The sequence below is a fragment of the Arachis stenosperma genome, chromosome 5 (assembly GCF_014773155.1).
Source record: "Arachis stenosperma cultivar V10309 chromosome 5, arast.V10309.gnm1.PFL2, whole genome shotgun sequence".
In the NCBI taxonomy this organism is placed as follows: domain Eukaryota; kingdom Viridiplantae; phylum Streptophyta; class Magnoliopsida; order Fabales; family Fabaceae; genus Arachis; species Arachis stenosperma.
The window spans coordinates 96,644,748-96,650,835 of NC_080381.1; the positions used below are offsets into that span (position 1 = coordinate 96,644,748).

The window sequence follows — 6,088 nt, forward strand, 5'->3', positions numbered from 1 at the left end:
TTGATCCTTCCATGAAAGGATAGGATGGTTCTTCCATGAGGGGTTGTAGGTGTTTCCATAGGGTTCTCCCATGTGATTCATCTCCTCCATGATGGGTTGATCATGATCATAAGCTTCTACTTTATAAGAAGCTTCTCGAGTGCTGTTAGTTGCAGCTTGCATTAATATCAAATATTGAGAGATCATATTGACTTGCTGAGCCAATATGGCATTCAGAGTGTCAACTTCAAGAACTGCTTCCTTCTGAGGAACCCCATTGTTCACAGGATTTCTCTCAGAAGTGTACATGAATTGGTTATTTGCAACAATCACAATGAGTTCTCTTGCCTCTTCAGGCATTTTCTTCAAGTTGAGTGATCTACTAGCAGAACTATCCAATGATATTTTGGACATTTCAGAAAGACCATAATAGAAGATACCTAGGATAGACTATTCTGAAAGCATGTCAGGAGGACACCTCCTGATCAGTTGCTTGTATCTTTCCCAAGCTTCATAGAGGGATTCACCTTCTTTTTGTCTGAAGGTTTGAACTTCCACTCTGATTTTGCTCATCCTTTGAGAAGGAAAGAATTTGGCCAAGAAAGCATTGACCAGCTTCTCCCAAGAGTCTAAGCTTTCTTTAGGTTGAGAGTCCAACCATATCCTAGCTCTGTCTCTAATAGCAAAAGGAAAGAGCATAAGTCTGTAGACCTCAGGATTCACTCCATTGGTCTTAACAGTGTCACAGATTTGCAAGAATTCTGACAGGAATTGGTGTGGATCTTCTAGTAGAAGTCCATGAAATTTGCAATTTTGTTGCATTAGAGAGACTAACTGAGGCTTAAGCTCAAAGTTATTTACTCCAATGGCAGGTATAGGGATACTTTTGCTATAGAAGGCAGAGGTTAGTATGGTGTAGTCACCAAGTACCTTTCTTGCATCTCCTCCATTATTAGCATTGTCTGCCATGTCTTCAGCTTCTTGTTCAAAATTTTCTGAGAGGTTTCTTCCGGAGTGTTGTACTTTAGCTTATTGTAAATGCCTCCTTGGAGTTTTCTCAGATTTAGTATTAGGTTTAAAGAGAGGTTATTTGTCTCTGTTCCTGGTCATAAACAAAAAAAAAAAGAAGACGAGAAAGAAGAAGAATGGGAGCTCTATGTTTAAGAACAGAGGACTTCTTGTGAGATGTGAATAAGAAAGAAGAATGATGATAGAATAAGTAGAAGAAGAATTTGGCTATGAGGATTAGAGAATTCAAAAATTGGAAACAAAAAAGAGAATTAAGAAACAAAGATAATTTAATTATTGGTTGCATTCGAAAATTAAAAGCTAATTAACTAAAAAAGATTTGAAAATTAAATTATGAATTTCGAAAAATAAGATAGAGAAAATAGAGAAGATATTTTCAAAAATTAGGAGTGAGAAGAATTAGTTAGTATGTTTTGAAAAAGAAGAAAGAGAAAACAAGTAACTAATTAAGAAATATTTGAAAGCAAGATAAGATAGAAGATTATAAGAGATTTTAATTTAAAATTTGAAATTTGAAAAGATAGAAAGATAACATAAGATTTTGAATTTTAAAGAAACATAGAAAGATAAGATAGTAATTTGAAAAAGATATGATTTTTGAAAAGATTTGAATTTGAAATTTGAAATAAGAGAAGATAAGATAAGATAATGATTTTGAAATTAAAATTTGAAATTTGTGTTACTTTTTTTTCGAAAATTGAGATAAAGATAAGAAAAAATATTTTATTTTTTTTATTTTTGAATTTAAAGAAGAAAGAGAAAAACAACAAAAGACACCAAAGTTAAAAATTTTTAGATCTAAAGACACTACTATGCAAAAATTTTAAAGAAAAACACAAAGAGATACCAAACTTAAAAATTTTAAGATCAAAACAAAAAGAAAAATAAGAACACTTTGAAAATCAAGAAGAAAACCAAGAATAAAACTCAAAGAATGCAAAGAAAACGAGAACATGCAAAGGACACCTGTTTCGAGGGTTACCTGAAACTATAAGTTGATCACGGACGAGATCTTCTGTGGTGGTTTGAGCTGATGTGTCCGACTTGTTGGACTTGGTAGTGATGCTGATCCTTCGTCACCGGAGGGTGGTGGTACCTGCAAGGGACTCCGATGCTTAAGTTAGCAAGGGTATTAAGCAGGTTTTTTGTAGAATCAGAGTATGAGTTATAGCTGGGTGCTCCAGTGTATTTATAATGGCTTAGAGTGACCTTCTTAGATAAGATAAGTTAGTTATCTTATCTTATCTTCAATTGAGGTCATCTTATCTTCAAGGGAACCGCCCTTCTCTCTGTAGGCTTGGGCTGCCTTAGGATTTGGGGTGTGGTCCTCCATTTAGGCCCTTTTTTGGGCTTTCCTGGTGATTTGGCCGAGCTCTTTGAGAAGAGGTCAGATTGTCCTGACTTGAAGAGGTCAGTCGACTTGTCAGTAGAACATCCCGGGTCAGACAGCTCGACCCAGGGTATGAACAGTGCCCCTGCTCAAGCTCGGTCTTCTATTTTGAGGTCGAGTCTTCAGTTTTAAGACTTTGATCCTTTTATGGTGAAGCCGAACTCGAGCATTTTGTCGACTTTGCTGCAGCTTTTGAACGTGAAGCATTTCTCCTTCGCTTTTAGAAGCGCGCGCTTTTATCCTTTTTTGTCTTGGAAATGTGCGAGGGTTTAGTGCCTATTCTGAGGGTTACCTTAAACTGTAGGTCGATCTTGGACGAGATCTTCTGTACTGGTCGGAGCTGTTGTGTTCAACTTGATGATGGTGGCCGGAGCCGCCGTGTTCGACTTGTTGGACTTGGTGGTGGTGCTGATCCTTTGTCACTGGAGGGTGGGGGTACCTGCAAGGGACTCCGATGCTTAAGTTAGCAAGGGTATTAAGCAAGTTTTTAGTAGAATCAGATTATGAGTTATACCTAGGTGCTCTAGTGTATTTATAATGGTGTGGAGTGACCTTTATAGATAAGATAAGTTAGTTATCTTATCTTATCTTATCTTTTGGGTGAGGTCAGCTTATCTTCAAGGGAACTACCCTTATCTATATAAGGTTGGGCTGCCTTTGGATTTGGGTCGTGCTCCTCTACTCGGGCCCTTTATTTGGGCTTTTGTGGCGTTTTGGCCGAGCTCTTTGAGAAGAGGTCGGATAGTCTGACCTGAAGAGGTCGGTTGGCTTGTCGCTAAACATCCCGAGTCGGATAGCTTGACCCAGGGTATGAACAGTGCCCCTGCTTGAGTTCGATCTTTCTGTGAGATCGAGCTTTTCAGAGCTTCGATCTCTTTGGAGGTCGTGCTCAAGCATCTGTCTGGCTTATTTCTTCATTGCTTTGCAATTTTTGCAGATGTTTCGTACTTCACAATCCAACCACTTTGAGTGGTAGTGTGGGTTTTTCTACCCTTCCCTTCTGGATCACACCTTGCTTTAAGTTTCTGTTGACAACCCTCTGCTTTGGCGAAGTTATCCTTGCGGCTTGATATCTGGGCTTTTAGTGACTTGTCCAATGACTTTTTAGTGTTCTTTATATAGAACCTTTTTTAGTCTCGGATGACGTTCATAGCCCTGTTTGAGATTGTGCCTTCTTTGAGTGGAGTTGTATCCCTTTTGGCTAAGCACATTTGAGCCTTAAGTTGTTTCCCAACCTTTTGGCTTGTTCTTTTTTGAAATTGTACTTGCGCCTCTTCTTTAGCTGACATCGACCTGTATGACTTTGCCTCTGCTTGAGTTCAGACTTTTCCGTGAGATCGTGCTTTCAGAGTTTCGATCTCTTTTGAGGAAATCGTGCTCAAGCATCCTAACTTTAGTCGATCATGAGTAGTTTTTCCTTGTGCGACTCTGGTATTGCCCTTTTTAGTTTGTTGAAAGGTCTTTTCAGCCTTCTTTCAACTTGTTTGTCTTCACTGCTCGGGCTTTTTAGTCATAATCCAAAAACTTTTTAGGTAGTGTTCCGATGGGGAACCTTTTTGTTTGGATGACTACTTAGCTCCAACTTTAAGGCCGTGCTTTTGGCTTTTTAAGTAGTGTCTATTTTTCAAGACTTCGTACTTTTCAGTGAAGCACTTCTGGCTTTGGTCTTTTGACCTTTCCTTGGCCTTTGTGAGATGTTTATAGAGTGTTGGTACTTTGCTGTCCAACCTCTTTTTGATCAGATCTTGTTTTGTCTGTCTCCTATTTGGTCGAGGTGGGATGACTTTTGGGGCTAACTTGTCCGACAACTTTTAGTGTTCTTGGCCTTTTTAGTTAGTCTGAACAATTTCGATGCTTTGTCGTGGAGCCGTGGCTTTTTGGGAAAAGCTATTTCCCTTTTAGTTAGACTTCGCTTGTCGATTCTTTCTGAGTTATTTTTAGAAATCCATTTTTAATCAGGCTTCGCCGGATCTCTTTTTTATGGATTTATTTTTATAACTCTGTCGCTTTAATCGGTCTTTGGGCCAATTTCTTCATGTTAGTCGCTTCTAAGTTATTTCTAGTAATCCATTTTTAGTTGGACCTTGGTGGGTCTTGTTTTATGGATTACTTTTATAACTTTTAAGTTTTGGGCCGACTTCATCATGTCAGGCCCTTCTAAGTTATTTTTAGTAATCCTCTTTTTTGGACCTTTGTCAGGTTTCTTTCAGGGATTACTTTTTATAACTTTTTGTTTTGGGCCGACTTTATTATGTCGGGCCCTTCTAAGTTATTTCTAGTAATCCATCATTGGACCTTTGTCAGGTCTCTTTCAGGGATTACTTTTTATAACTTTTTGTTTTGTGCCGACTTCATTATGTCGGGCCCTTCTAAGTTATTTCTAGTAATCCTCTTTATTGGACCTTTGTCAGGTCTCTTTAAGGGATTACTTTTTTATAACTTTTTGTTTCTAGGCCGACTTTTTCAGGTCGGACCCTTCTAAGTTATTTTTGTAATCCTCTTTCTTGGACCTTGTTCAGATCTCTTTCAGGGATTACTTTTATAACTTTTATGTTTTGGGCCGACTTCATCATGTCGGGCCCTTCTAAGTTATAGTAATCCTCTTTTATAGGGCTGGGCAGGCCTCTTTCCAGGGATTTACTTATAACTTTGGTTATTGCGACTGGTCCGACTTCTTGGTGTCGGCCGGTCTTTAAGTTATTATTTAGCAATCCATTTTATTAAGACCTCGTCAGGTCCTTTCTATAGATCACTTTCGATAACTTCTTGCATTATTCTATTTTCATCTTTGCCAATTTTGTAGAAATTGGGTTTAATCCCTGTTTGGTTGACCTTTTGATGAATTTGGTTTTCATATCCGTTGGTCTTTATCGTGACCGTATAGTGAATTTGATTTTCACTTTTGCCGATCTGTAGCTTTATAATCGGATGATGAATGTTTTAGATTAATGCAGCTTGATTGAGTAGTGAATTTGATTTTCACTTTGTCGACCTTTGTCTAAATCAAACGATGAATTCGGTCTTCATCGTGGTCTGGCGGTGAAGTTGGTTTTCACCTTGCCGACCTGTCGCTTTGAAATCGGACGATGAATTTGGTTTTCATCTTGCCGACCTGTCGTAATCGGGCATCCTTCTAGGTTGGGCAATCTTTTTGGATCTCAGCCTGGCGCCCTTATAAGATTGCCGGCATGCCATGACCTTGGTAGCTCTTGCCCCTTGAGGTCGGATACTCTGTTGTAGCCTTTCCCCAGTACCTCTGAACACTTGGTATGGTTCTTTCCAGTTGGCTGCTAGTTTCCCTTTCCCTGACCGACCTGTTCCGATGTCATTTCAAAATAGGATGAGATAGTTATTGGCGAAACTTCGCTAGATTACCTTCTAATTGTATCTTGAGGCCATTTGATGATTTAACGCTTCCTCCCTAATCCGAGTAGGTCGAGTTCTTCTCTTTGGATTTGGGAGTTGACCTCTTTATTGTAGAGGATCATTCTGGGGGATCCTTTTTCGATCTCTATTGGGATCATTGCCTCCACTCCGCGAGTCAATCGGAAGGGTGATTCCCCTGTGGTGAAGTGTGTAGTTGTCCGATATGCCCATAGGACTTGTGGGAGATCTTCAGCCCAGGCTCCCTTTTGATCTGAAGAACTTTGGTTCTTTCTGCAAAAAGTTTGCATCTTTGATCATTTGTTG

The 6,088-nt window shown here is 39.1% G+C and overlaps 1 non-coding gene across 1 annotated transcript; it reads left to right on the forward strand.

The window, feature by feature from the left end:
• The first annotated feature begins 437 nt into the window (after nt 1–437).
• On the forward strand, nt 438–546 carry LOC130984650 (small nucleolar RNA R71). Its single transcript, XR_009088568.1, has one exon. It is a non-coding gene; the product is annotated as a small nucleolar RNA R71 (small nucleolar RNA).
• Nucleotides 547–6,088: the final 5,542 nt, after the last annotated feature.